This window comes from Schistocerca nitens, chromosome 4 (assembly GCF_023898315.1).
Source record: "Schistocerca nitens isolate TAMUIC-IGC-003100 chromosome 4, iqSchNite1.1, whole genome shotgun sequence".
In the NCBI taxonomy this organism is placed as follows: domain Eukaryota; kingdom Metazoa; phylum Arthropoda; class Insecta; order Orthoptera; family Acrididae; genus Schistocerca; species Schistocerca nitens.
Window position 1 is genome coordinate 620,443,829 of NC_064617.1, and position 15,252 is coordinate 620,459,080.

The 15,252-nt window shown below is 39.4% G+C and overlaps 1 non-coding gene across 1 annotated transcript; it reads right to left on the reverse strand.

Annotated features, from left to right (window-relative positions):
• Positions 1–334: 334 nt before the first annotated feature.
• Trnas-cga (transfer RNA serine (anticodon CGA)) lies at positions 335–410 on the reverse strand. The gene has a single exon. It is a non-coding gene; the product is annotated as a tRNA-Ser (tRNA).
• Positions 411–15,252: the final 14,842 nt, after the last annotated feature.

Genomic DNA, 15,252 nt, shown 5'->3' on the forward strand with positions numbered 1-15,252 from the left:
CTTTTCTTTCAGACATTATTTTATTTTCGCTCAGGCGCTTACTACTCCCATATCCTAGATCCGCACTAGTTCAGTAGTAGCAGAAGATGTTTCTGATTGAATGGCAGGTTCCGATCCTGTGTGTTGGTAGGAAAGAGAGTTTTATCTATACTGTTGTTTGCTATCTCATGTGCAGCTGAATATCGAACTACTGAAACATGGTGGGCTTTGATACCATAAATGACTAGGATTCAAGCGTATTTGATCCGTCTGGATAACACAATCGTTCCAGAATGAGATTTTCACTCTGCAGCGGAGTGTGCGCTGATATGGAACCTCCTGGCAGATTAAAACTCGGTCCCGGACCGAGACTCGAACTCGGGACCTTTGCCTTTCGGGGACAAGTGCTCTACCAACTGAGCTACCCAAGCACGACTCACGCCCCGTCCTCAAAGCTTCACTTCCGCCAGTACCTCGTGTCCTACCTTCCAAACTTTACAGAAGCTCTCCTGCGAACCTTGCAAGACTAGCTCTCCTGAAAGAAAGGATATTGCGGAGACATGGCTTAGGAGACGAGGTCCTGGCGGAAGTAAAGCTGTGAGGACGGGGCGTGAGTCGTGCTTGGGTAGCTCAGTTGGTAGAGCACTTGCCCGCGAAAGGGAAAGGTTCCGAGTTCGGGTCTCGCTCCGGCACACAGTTTTAATCTGCCAGGAAGTTTCAACACAATCGTTATTTAGGTGTGGAAAACGACACGAAAAGTGCCTCTCTTATTGAAGAGAAATGGGGTAAAATCCTTCTGTTACAGGCTGATGCAATTTTGCTACGTTGTTAATATACTTCTGGGTGGCATAAAGAAGGGAGTTTCCTTCCTGACTCAACTGCTAGCGATGAGAAGGTTGGAATCTCCTCGCCGCTCGCGTTGAGGAGGTTGGAACCTCGGATAGGATTAATGGGCGTAGGTGGAAACTGTTTAGTAAATAACCTAATTTTGCCTATTATGCAGACCATCGACTAGTTATCAGTAGACATAAGTGGTGAGATTATCGATCTTTTATGGCTAACAGCTCGTTTAAAAACCCATTATGAGAATATTAGGATAGCCACGTCAGCCCCTTGTCTTAGGGTCACGGAGCTGGAAGCAATTAAAGAAATTCTGAAAGGTAATGGGCAGAAGGTCGGTCATATATTCATTTCACTAATAAATCTGAAAAATTTGTTAATTGAATAAATTAGTAGCGATTATAAGGATTTTTCGTTTTTAGTTAAGGAAGTTGTGAAACGTCCCCTTTGAACAATTATACATGATTATGCTTAAACTGACACACAATATTTTTGGCGCAACGCAATCTGACTTTCAAAAATCCCTACAAAAGAATGGCCCTGACTAACATTAACCTATACCTTTCACAAATCACTTACCTCACAAAAATCTTCGTTACTCGAACTACTGCAATACAGCGAGCGCCACTACTGCCAGCTAAATAAAAGATTCAAACTACTGAAGGCACTAACTATTGATAGGTATAGTTAGCAAATGAAAGATTTTGATAAACAACAAACAATGTATTTACCTCAATAGTGTTCAAAAGTCATTATATATATATATATATATATATATATATATATATATATATATATATATATATATATATATCAGTTCATGGCATCCAGTCTTACAAATTTACTGTCTCTGTCCAAAACTCCGCCATTTCACTCCCCACATCCACCACTGCTGGCGGCTCACCTCCAACTGCGCAACGCGCTATGCGCTGTTAACAGCCAACAGCCCAGCACTACAATAGCGAATATTACAACAATGCCACCCAGCCACAGACTGCACACAGGACAGCCAGTGATTTTCATACAGAGCACTATGTGGCGTTACCATTATAATAACCTAGACAGCCTACTTACATAGCCACCATGCTCCCCACAAAAAATTTTACAAATTGTTTTGGGCAGTGGCCAATACAGATTTGAAGAAATTTTTCATAATTACCATAACAAAGATATCAAATGCACACACTTATTGTTACAATGTTGGTCAAAAACTAAAATTTTCTCACAGTCCATAAAGACTTCCAACGGAAAGACAGTGCTGACTCTTGACATGCAGACAGGTAATGGGCCACAACAGAGCAAACCCACAGCAGAGTCAGTCGAAGTTTTGAAGAATATTGGTAGGTAGGTCATCACAGAGCAGACCCACTGTAGTCCTGGTAGAGAGTATGGTATTTGTCAGCCACCAGAGGTGCAGACCCTCTGCAGTCCTTGTAGAAATAATGGTATTAGTGAGTCATCAAAGATGTAGACCCACTGTAGTCCTTGTAGAGATGGCTAGCACCCAACCGTTGCGACTGTGCAGGTCCACAATCACAATAGAAGAGTCTTGTGGACAATACTCGTATAGCAAGTCCATGAACCACCACTTGTGCACTCACAAAAAATTTTTTTTTTTAATGTCCTTAGAATCAGCAATGCTGTTATCCAGTCCCTTGCTGAATTATTAACACACGTGCAAACACTAACAGTCCCAACTTCTCACAAATTGTGCATTACTATGACCAACAGAAATGTGTGCAGTGAAATGTAACTTAATTTGAAGAACTGGTGTCTATACAATTATAAATTTACAACATAAGAATACAATTACAAAGGTACAAAATACATCATTAAAGAACATAACAGTACAGATAATATTTGTAGTACAGGCTTTACAAAAGAATCGAAATAACATATACATCAGTGTTAGAGGAATTATGACATGAGTACATACATAAAAGATCAGAATAACTTTCGAAACATCAACTTCACACATGATCATTAAAACAGAACAGAATAAATAATGTCTAAACATATTTACAAAGAAAATAACATATTATCAGAAAAATTCTACAACATAACTCTTATTAGCTAAACACATTAAGACAGGAAAAACACAAATTCACATAGTGTATTAACACAAAAATACAGGACAGGGTTTGCTTTCAGTGTGACATTTGGTACTGCAGTCCATCCCAAAACTTCATTCCATATATCTTTCCTCTTATTTCAACATTTGTTTCCACCAAAAAAATTCTATCCAAGCATGCTTTCTGTATTCATATGTTCACACATTCGTTACCTCATTATTTATTTTCCATTATCTTACCTCATCATTTATTTCCAAGAAAATCCTACCTAAGCCTGTTGTCCCTAAACCCTACTTTTTTGGTTCATATCCTCTTTCAAAATACTTTTTTGGCCAAACCAGTTTCTTATAGCTTCTCAATGCACTTCTTCCAATTCATCACAACTTGTTCTCTTATATGGCCTACCCCATCTTAAGCTAACTTAAATCTACTGAGCTCAGATGCTAAGCTAAGGGACGAGGCAATGCAGCAGCACAAAACAATTAATACAAACAGCAATGACAAAAAATGCAAATTGGCAAAGCAAGCAGCAATATTACAACTATTATAAGGCAATGAGCAGCAAATAAGAAAAATAAATCACTAGTAAAACTGGTTTAACAAAGTAATGTAAAGTGAAATTTAGTAGCACTATGCCTGGCAAACAGCAGCAGCAAATGCAACAACTTATATCTAAACATGACATAGCTCAAGCAGAAAAAATATTACAGTAAAAATGGCCATTTTTAATAACTATGTCACATCGTAACACTAGAGTGATGCATCACAAAACCTTACTCTACAAGGAAGTTACCAAGTCATTAAAAATTATTTATGCAATTCCTGTGAAGGGAAATGTCTATTTGTGCTCTCTTTTGTAAGAAAGTACATCATAAACATATTCTTTACTGGGTCTGTAGACAGATAATGGTGACATTAGTACATCCATTAAATTTTATAATAACCAATGCTGCAGTGCAGCTAGAAACTAGATATTAAAGAAAATGAGCAAATATGTACAAAGGAAGGCATGAAAAATCATTCATTAGCCATATGGCTCAACTAGAAAGACAGTAGTCATAATCAGGTGTATAGACATAAAAATATTTCTCGTTGTTTCATTGGGTATTTCAGTAAATATCATAAATTAAGAGCTCCACAGTGTTATCATATGTTTTCAAGTTCGAGCGTGTCATATTTGCGATGCTTTCTACAAAGGAATGTCAATAGCGAGGATAATGGCCCCTTTTTTTCCACCTGTGCCTCTGAAAGGCACACACTAATGGCTTTTTTCCAGGTGACTGTCGTGCAGCTAGATGCCCACGACTCATTACGTGAATGTGATCACTTAACTTTCTTACTGAAATATTGACGACACCAGTTTGCATTACAGTGACAGTCGCATATAAAAAATTTCACAGGTCGAGAATTTGCGTTGCAAATGTGTAGAAACAAAATCGTATGAATATAACAGTGTTCAAAAAGTTTTCGTCGGCATTGTGATACATTCACGCATTTACACACATTTCATAACTCTTAAAGTACGATTCTTGGTTTCCAACATCCTTTTCCACAAATCATAGTCCCTAACCACTACTCATTATTCATATACGTATTCGTCGACACTTCTTCAATATTTCATCATAATAAATACGTAGCATAATCAAATTCCTCATATGTGGTAGCATCATCTTATTGATCATAAACATACCTCAACAGCATAATACACATCGTCGTCGCAAAAATAACATCATAATACTTCAGTCAAATCTCAAAAACGTCGTAGCTTTCTGCAATAATGTCAAAACCTAAAATAATTCTCTGCTCATTTCAATAGTGTCATCTACCTCAAACGTACTTTAAAATCATGCTCCCTTAGCAAATACATCATTCAAAACTCTCGTAGTATCACAATGGTTCCGAAAAAACAGTTCACAAAGTACAGACAAAAGAAGTTACCCAACTGTGTAATTGCGTAAACATGTGTCACTGATGTAGTAAAAAAAATGTTTATCTCTCAGTTAAATGATCAGATAGCTGTGTAATTTGTGTTAGAGAAATATGGTACCGATGTGTAAAGTTGTATAAGCAAATACCATATTAGCTAGGGCTCCTTGTGCTTGCCAAACACATGGTACACAAATTAGGCATGTACCCCCCTGAGGATTAATGTAATTATACCCTCAGGTATTACAGATTATAGCAATGGAATGAAATATATCACGGAAAACTTTCTTTGTAATTCAAAAATCTTGAAAAATAAATGGTTTAAGTACAAAATTAATCACTCAAATGCGTGTCCTGTAGCGCTAAATGTGCGTCTTGCTGCAAGATAATTCTGTGGAACTGTCGTAGTTATCGTCCTCTGTAAGCAAAGTTCTGCTGAAGTCAATGTACTTACCTCATCACAAACGAAAGTGAAATGCTTTGCTTATAGATATCGTAGTTATTACGTACCTTACCGTGATCAAGAAAGTACTATAATGTAACGTATTGTTGTGCTACGAAAAAGGCTGTCTCATTGTAGCTATACCACAAAAGTTAGTACTAAAACATGTTTTACTTTCCAGAAGAATTCAGAAAAACTGTGCAGATATAAAACAGAAACACCTCAAAAGCAACATTGTAAATGGTCAGTCATTAGTAGCGCAGTGATAAAATCGTGTAGCTGTCAAAGAAACCAAATGCTAAGTCATATTTAATCCCACAGAAAGTACTTCAAATAAAGAATGTTATTTCAAGTAAACCAAAATGTTGCATGAAAATCTCATTAGCAGTGCCAGTATATGTTCTAAGTATGTGAGCCTTATAGTCGTTACGTGATCGTGCAACTAACAAGCAAGAATGTACACACACAGTAACACTGTGTCGTCTGTTCACTATAACAATGCACTCTAACAATGCACTGTCCAAATATGTATCCTAGGTTCTAGATTGGATAGTTAACTTCAAACACTGTTGCATGTTAACAGTTTCTAAGTCTAACAAAGCATACTAGTAATGTAAAGTGAAAAATTTTATGGCAAAGACTAAGTTAAAAAGCAGATTATCTCTCAATAAGCGGTTTCATATGTGAAGTGTGGTGTAATCATTTACTCTTCATAGTACTCAGAGTTTGAACTTGAATGCAATTGTCATGCGGTATACGTGTGTAAAGAATACTGGAATTTTTCTCAAGGTTAGCGTCTATGTTATTTTTCTCTGAGCCAGCCGGCGCACGTGGCTGCCTGAGGTGCGGGTCATTGTCTGTTTCTTTGTTGGCGCGCGTCGTTATTGGGATTAGGAGACCTAACTTCTACAAATTCACCTTGACGAGAAGGCCCTGCCCTGTTTGAAGTTCGCCAGTTCTGGCGGATTTCAGGTCTGTCGTTTTGTCGGTAGTTTACATAGTTTCTTGTTTGTCGGTCATGTGGTGGAGAATTTCTCCTGGAATCATAACTGCGTGGTGGACCGTTGCATCTGAAGTTATTCTGTCTCCTTTGATAATAATTATTTTGGTTCCCATATTGTCTGATTCTATGGTTGTCTCTGTTACATTCATTACTATGGAAAAGCGATCTATCTCTGTAACTATTATTCTGCCAACGGTTGTCATACGCATGGTGTCTGTTTTGGTCATGATTTGTGTTGTGAGAATAGCCTTGTCGTGTCCAGTTATTATTTCTTTCATCGTGGAATAGCGATGGATGTGACCTGTAATTGTTGTGTTCCTGTTTTCGCGTTCCGCGATTGTCAGTGTCAATTTCTAATTCTTGTAAGAGTCCCTGAAAAGCTTCAATGTCGTCTTAAAACCTATACAGCTTACTTACAGTTGTGAGTTGAGTTCAGACCGGAACCCTTTGCAGCAGAAGACACAGACACCGACAGTATGCGTAATCGGGTGGCAAATGCTAAAACATGTTTTCAGTGCAGTGAGTCAGGTCTTTTAGTGTGGGACATGGCGGGAGACGGGGCTGCTGGCATAGGGTAGCGTCTCACAGTTGCAAGGCCCGGGGGCCATTTAACACTAGAACCTTTGGAGCGGTCGAAATTATGAGTACACATTTTCAACACGTTATTTTGGTTGCAGTTTTCGTCATATTACTGTGATCTTCAGTGACGTTTCCAGATTACCGGTCAGAATCATCCGTACTAAATATAATCATTTTTTGACAATTGGGTAGGACCTTGCTAACGAATATACCTAGAACTTCTGAAACGGTCATTTTGACTTATATTTGACTGATTATTATAATAAAACGCGTTACAATATGCCGGTCTTCCTCTGGATCACATTAAATCTGTTATAACTATTCTCTAAACTGAGGTAATATGTACAGCAATGAAACTCTCATAGTTTATTGACGTCCATTGTTTTCCTCTGTGTCTCCAGTATTGTCACTCGTCAGTTTGTCACAGTACAGTAATCACACCTCCTATATCACTGTCGCTTACCGACGCAGAATTATTCGCTCTGTTGCAGGATATTCCAGAATGTGACGCAGATGTAGACGACCTAGGAGAAGAAACTGCGGACGAAGATTGCTGTCAAACAAAAAACCATTCTAAAAGCAATGATTCAGATGATTCTGACGATTCATATGTCGTTCAGCCACGTTAGTAATAAGAACGATATACTTCATTTTGATGTCGAAATTCAACTTTTGTGTGAAATGTATAACTTAGGTTTCAGTTACTCTGGATGTATGCTTATAATTTGAAGTTTTCTGTTCGTGTATTACATTAGCGGAAAATGTAGAAAGTAAAGTAATGTATCAGATGGTACAAACGACTTAACCATCCCCTAGTAATATTTTACTAGGTACAGATGGTGTCAGAGAGTAGACTGTAGCAGAGTTTGGAAAGAACACGGCTGGCCAATTGACGTGTCATAACATATGGAAGGAAATTTGAGCACCTAGTCCACATTCAAAGCGATATTTTTCTCACGACAGTGTAGTGAGTGAATGGCGTCTTTTTATTGATGAATCGGTATTGAAACAAATTAAGAACTACACGGAAACGGAAGCAAAATGTTTTCTAAGAAATGAATTGTTGGGTGTAAGTTTGGAAAAACTGGAGGCCTAAAACGCCTAGCTGTATGTTCGTGGTATTCTTGGCAACAATAGCACTGAGCTTAATGAACTGTGGTCAGAATGAGTAGGCCATCATTCGTTAGTGTACAATGGAGAGGAAATGTTTTCGAGAAATTTGCCCTTTGACTTTAGAAACGCAAGATCAGTACCCATGAAGACCAAGAAATTTGCATTAGCATCAAAATTTTGGAGCTATAATAATGGGAACGAAAAATTATAATTCCAATATAGCGGTCAAAATGAAAGCATCGCCTGTTCTATGTACACAATACGCGCACGTTCCGACGATTTTAGTGATAAGGGCTGCAACAATGTTTGGGCCGTTTCCTGCGTAAGTCCACCATTTGTTTATGCCACTTTGAATCATGAGCCAGTATGCGCTCTACTTGACTTGGATAGCAACATCTCTTTGCTCGATTATCAGTGGTTCAATAACCATCTTCAGCTGTGTAGACTTCCTCCTTACCCAAGGCCACACAAATCCGGCAATTACAGCTTGTTGAGCGTCGTATCAGAGGTAGCATTGTTCACTTCTCCCAAGACATGCAGATGAAAACAAAAAATTCATAGGTGACTCTGATAAAAAGAAGGACGACTTGTATATTATATATCTCAATGTTAATGGCCTGTGCTGCAGTGCCATGATGCAACACTTACCAGACTCTGAGTTTGCGTGGATGCCTGCCGAGGGTTTGGTGAAATGAGCAAACTTGATAACTTGATGACTCAAATATATGCAGTATTCTAGACGTACATCCTGGTGACAGAAGTTAAGAGATTCTTCCTAATATCGTTTCAGACCTCCACTTGCTCGGCGTAGTGCAGCAAATCGACGTGGTGTGGACTCAACAAATAGCTGGAAGTCTCCTGCAGAAATAATGCGCCATGTCGCCTCTATAGCCATCCATAACTTTGAAAGTGTTGCTGGCGCAGGATTTTGTGCGTGAAATAAACATTTGATTACGGCCCATAAATGGTTGTTGGGGTTCATGTTGGGAGATTGGGATGGCAAGTCATTCGCTCGAAATGTGAAGAATATTCTTCAAACCACCTGCGAAAAATTGTGGTCCGGTAACATGACGCATTGTTGTTTGTGAACAGAAGATCCAAGTGACAGAACATAACCATTTCCAGAATGATGGGTTCAGTTGGACCTGAGGACGAAGTGTATTGCTCTTAAACACAGCCCATGCCATTATGAGACCAGCGCCAGCTTGCACTGTGCCTTTTTGACAAACTGGGTACATGGCTTCGTGAGGTCTGCCTCACACTCGAATACTTGCATCAGCTCTTATCAACTGAAATAGGGACACATCTGACCAGGCCACAGTTTTGCAGGCGTTTAGGGTCCAACCGATATGGTCACGAGCTCAAGAGAGTCTCTGCAGACAAATCGTGCTGGTAGCAAACGCACTCGCGTCGGCCATCTGTTACCATAGCACTTTAACGCTGGATTTCGCCGATCTGTCCTAAGGGATATGTTCGTCGTACTTCCCAATTGATGTTAGGGGTTATTTCAAGCAGTGGTGCATGTCTATTAACACTGACAACTATACGTAAACACCGCTGCTCTCGGTCGTTAAGTGAAGACCGTCGGCCACTAAGTTGTCCGTGGAGAGAGGAAATGCCTTAAATCTGGTATTCTCGACACACTCTTGACGGTGTGGATTTCGGAATATTGAATTCCCTAACAATTTCCAGCGATCCAACACAAATGAGCTGGGCACCCAGAAGTTCCTACATTGTACAGGAAGTAAAACTATGTAATTCGTTATAGAAATTTAAAGCTGTGTATTAAGAACAAAACTTATTCTATGCAAAATTTACCAAACATTGTCAGTCCAATAATCTTCAAGCGAACAACAATGAATAATGCTGTTTCTGTCAAAATTATTAAAAAAATTCAGAAAATGAACAAACTAAAACTGGTAATTGGTTGCCAAGGGAGATACAGTACTACTGCTCTGTTTGCAGGAACTAATTTCAAGCGCAGCAGTTGACATGAGGAGACTTGATGTTGTTTCTACAAGAATGGCTGTTCTAAATAGAATGCTTGTAGATCTTTTTATGAAAATATTTGACCCGAGGAACGTTAAAGGGTGTTATACAGACATATACAGTGTAAAATGTCATGTAAGGACACCAAATATTTATGATTTTACTAGATGGGGTACCCGACCTCGCTCAGGGAGTTGATATGAGATTATGTGGGGTTGGAATAAAATGATAAACTTTAAAGTAAAAGATGTAAAATTATTTTAGTTAAAACATATTTCTATATATTTACAATACTTGTCTACAAACAACAGTTTTCATTATGTTATCCGGGATATATATGTACAAATTTTTAAAATTTCCTGCTCAAAAGCAAGCCACGTGTAGTTGACCGTGAGAGAAGCGGAAGTTTTTGAGATTCTTGCCGCAAGATTTTAAATATTACCCTTGCTCTTTGTTAATTGTAAAACTGTAGGCTAATTTGATTGGAAAGTTCAGTCTTTTAAACTGAAATAGCAGTTCAGTAGAGATATTCTGGGGATAAATAATGTGTGTCCTTTGTACTTTCCAGTCATAAGTTCGACTTCGATGATGTTATTTGATACCCGTTTGACGATCAGCCGTGTTCCATTACACAGTTTTGGTGAGTTGAGTTTTCTGATTAGTACGATCGGAGATCCAATTAAAAGTCGAAGGCGGTGTAATGGCATTCCTAGAGTTTAGAAATTCTTTGGGGAAGTTCACAATTGCTTCAACGTTTACCATCGGGTCGATAGATTTGCATATTCCCGGTTGACCGGGAATTTTCTTTTCAATTTTAAAGGTAATATAGTCCTCAATATTATTTTTAGTTGCCAAAATTGCCTTTTCAAATACCCAGTCTGGATTGGTATAGTTGTGAACAATGTTTGGATAAACTTGGTCGATGAGTTCGCTTTGTTTGAGTGGCTGTGTTACAGAATCAGTGTTGAGTTTAGTGAGGCCGATCGTCTGGTCATTAGGATATGTGCCTTCGCCTGTTTGTAAAAGTTGTTGAGAAAAATGTGATGTGGTTTCGTCTTTCGATAGTTCAGCTGTCATATTTGTTAGTCACAGTATCTGTATGTCTAGTCAGACAAGCGATTTTTTTGAGCGTGCATTGATCTTGTATGCTGGTGTTGACTTGGAGATAACTCTAAGTGCTCGTCGAAAATTCCTGAGGGTACTAGTAGAGCTTCGCCCACCACTTCAGAGTTTACTCGCAAGTCTTGTAATGTTCTGTCCATAACTTCGAATGATTTTTTTAATATGCCATTGCACTTTCATTCCAGAAGATAATTTTAGCTTGCTTTAGAAGTTCATCCACTTCAGCTGCTCTTGAGATATTACGTACTGGAAATTGTTCTTTGGACACATTCAATGGTAGTTGTAGGGCAGAATGGGTAGTTCGTCCTCCTTTCGTCAATGTGGCTGTAATGCTGGATGATCTCAGTGCAAGTGCGATGTGCTGTTTAGTAAGCATTTCCACCAGCAATAGATTTATTTAAAATGTTTTCCCGATGCCGCCTCATGCGTCCAAGTAAGTAATTCCACCAGTGCTGATGTCGGTCCGGTCCATGATACCATTGTAAATTTCCTTTTGATTGTCATTCAGGAGTGGTTTGTTGTGAACAGTGTATTAAAACAGTTCGTTGATATTGCAGCTTTTTTTTACTTTGTAATTTCGAACATAAGCACACTGGTAGCATCTTTTCGTCGTTCTTGTATATCAAATTGTACTTGAGTGTGGTTGTTTATTGCTAAACATTTATCCTCTAGGCGAATAAGTGTTTCATCGAAGATGTTGTCGTTGAATTGAATGATCAGTTCAGGATGAGCTTGTAAATTTTGGTACAGTAAACTCTCTTTGAAGAAGTCCATAGCTGTTGTGAATTCGATGGTTACATGTTGTTAGAATTATGGCCAATAAGTCTCTCATTTGTTCAGCTGAGTGTGTGAATGAGGCTTCTTGTAGTGTTAATTCCCAGTGGTTGTCGTTTTCCTGTATTCTAAGCGTTGGCATGATTCGCTGTAGGCCTGGCGTAGGTAATGTCAACAGTCTTGAGATCTGTGAAACTTGTTGGTTCCTATAATTCGTGTAGCAACATCCGGAGATAGAAACACTCGGTGTTCTTCGGATAAACGATGCGCCAGTTTTCATGATGATTCCTATAATTCGTGTAGCAACATCCGGAGATAGAAACACTCGGTGTTCTTCGGATTTAAGATGCGCCAGTTTTCATGATTCCTGGATTATCTTCTACTGGAAGTTCTTGTTTTCGTCGTTGAAAGAGTTTTCTTGTTGTGTTTCACGTATAATAGGGAGGGACGTGTCGACATATGTTAACGTTTCCCAATGGATTCTGCCACAGTTGGTAAAAGGCTGTTATAATGTTGTGTTCTTAATGGTTCAAATGGCTCTGAGCACTATGGGACTTAACATCTGAGGTTATCAGTCCCCTAGAACTTAGAACTACTTAAACCTAACCAACCTAAGAACATCACACACATCCATGCCCGAGGCAGGATTCGAGCCTGCGACCGTAGCGGTTGCTCGGTTCCAGACTGAAGCACCTAGAACCGCTTGGCCACACCGGCTGGCGTTGTGTTCTTAGGTTAGGTCGCTTGCAGTTGTTCTGGCAGTGTTTTTTGTGAATTAAACTGCCTGTCCATTGTCAAAATATACTGCTGAATGTTGCACAGTTGGTTCAAGTTCGTCTACGGAAAAACTGAAAATCCGCCACACTGCTTCGTTACTTTTAATGTATCTTCCCATTTGGTTTCTGTTTCGTTGTTCGCTGTCTTTGGCTATTTGAAATACTGCCATGTCACAGCCTCTGTTCATATACTTGAAGACATATTTGATGGATTTCAGTGAACTGCATTACTAAACGTTTGCGTGTGCTTGGAACTTTTGGGAAGTAGTGTGTGACGTGGTACTACCTGTTGATAATCTATTTCCATTTCATCGCGGCCTCGTGTTTTTTCTGTGAAGCTGCCGTTTTTGGGTGATCGTCTTCTGTATGTGGGATAGCCTTTAACTCCATTTTGTGTGTCGTCCAATTATGGTTTTGGGAACTTTCTATACATTTTCAATCACTCATACATGACAAATTGGCTCGCATGGTCCGTGAATCATGTTTTTCACTACTATGTCCAACTCTTCCGGATCTTCTTGTGGATTGGGAAATTCAACTTGGTCGATTTTGTCGATATCCGTGGGATGAATTCCGTTGTGTAGTCATATGAGATTGTATGAGCGAGGCAGTCCCCATTTTTGCCATTCGATTGTGTACATCGAGCGTCCAACGGTTCCACAGATGTATTTTGTGATGGCTTAAATGAATCTCATTTGTTTTTGTCATAACACTCTGGCTATTATGCCGTGTCGATGCGTGAGGGCTTCCCTGTATCTTACTTGTTCTTTGATTTCTGGCCACGACGAGTTGCTTGTGAATGTTTTGAAGAGGTCAGGTCGTCCATATTTTCTTATCTAGGTCATGGCATCTTGAGTGTATTCGTGCATGTGTCTCGGACCTCTACGCATGATAAGGGTAAGATTACCATTGTTCCAATGCCTTAAATGTTTCCGTCATTTTTGATTGCGTCTCGAACATGGGTGTATTCTACCCTGCGTAGTTTCTTCTGATTCAGTGTTATGTAAAGCATCCGTTCCGCTTCTGCTTCTGCGTACATATCTACTAGGAATTGTTAGAATAAACGCCGAGTATTGAGAATGTGATTCTATGTTTCATTGTCCCTGATCACTAAGAAGTTAGTATGAAACTCCTTGGAAGTGACTTTTTTGTGTGGTTCGGTACCTGTTTCAGGTTGGATTTATTTCATATCAAAATGATACCCGTTCTCTTCGTGTAGAGATATTAGTCTATACTGGAGGGCATCATATGAACTTTGTTTTTCTGCAAAGCATTGTAGGCCCTCTCTCCTTCTTTATAGAATTATGTCAAAGTTTGTGTTTTTATTGTCCACGATTGTGATGGTGACTTCGTCTATCTGTGCCGCATTAAAGCGACGTTCGTGTTTTCCAGGTGGTCTTTTGTCGGCCCGCAATATAACTTTATAGTCATCAGATATCATTCGGTCTAGTGCTGTTCTGAATACATGGATCAGTTGATTGTATTTATGCAAGATCCTCTGTAGGTCTTGGACTACTTCTTGTCTCAATCAATTCATATTTGTGCATCGTTGATCAATTTATGTTCATTTCCGTTTAAATACACTTGAAGAAGTTTGTGGTATTCGTTGGGTAATAATAGTAATGATCCCACGTTGTGATAGATTTGTCCTTGGATGGAAAAGATATAATCAATTTCATCTCTCTTATTGTTGATCGAAGTACCCACCAGGTTAGCCGAGAGCGCTAATGAGTTGTTTACTGGATTCGGGTAGGCAGGTCGGCCCCAGATCGAATCCGCCTGGCGGATCAATGACGCAGGGCCGGTGTGTTGGTCAGGCTGGATGTGGTTTTTAGGCGGTTTCCCACATTCTACTAGGTGAATACAGGGATGGTCCCCACGTCCAGCCTCAGTTACACAACTCGCAAACATTTGTATCATGTTCACAGTACTTCAAGATTTACACTAGTTGCAGACTGGTGGTGGGGGTTGGGGGGGGGGGGGCTACGGAATGGCGGCAGGAAGGGCATCCGACCACTCCTTTACATTAACCATGCCAAATCCGCTTGTAAGCCTGCCGACCTAGCGAAAACTGCAGGACAAAGGCAGTAGCAGAAGAAGAAGTGTTGATCGAAGTAACATCAAAGGAGTCACTTGGAATTATGCATTGTAAGCTTTTATATTTTTAAGAAATGCTAGACTAGACTGGACTTGTGGTATGTTGTGGAAGGCGACAGGCGAATCTGAGTTACCACCCTGACGGCAGTCACTGTAAATAGTAAACCTTCCACTTTTCTAACTGTTTCTTGCATCTGCTAAACAGATTTTGTCGTTTAACTATGTTTGTCATTGATAGCCTGCATTAGGGGTTATGACATTTATTAGAATCTAAATGAACCTTAATGCTGAAATAGTGTTAATTCAATGGTGGCCCCATCATTATTTTATCAGTAGTTGATGAGTGATTAACATACACAGATGAGATTGATTTTTTACAAACGTTATGGCACAAGCTTACTGAATGAAAATTGGACAAAGATACATGTTGAGGGTGATGACACAAATTAACACGATACAATGGTAGCACAAACATGCAAGGACCAGTTGACAACGCAATGGGCAGCAGGTTTGCAAAGACTAAGGTTTATCTAACTGAAC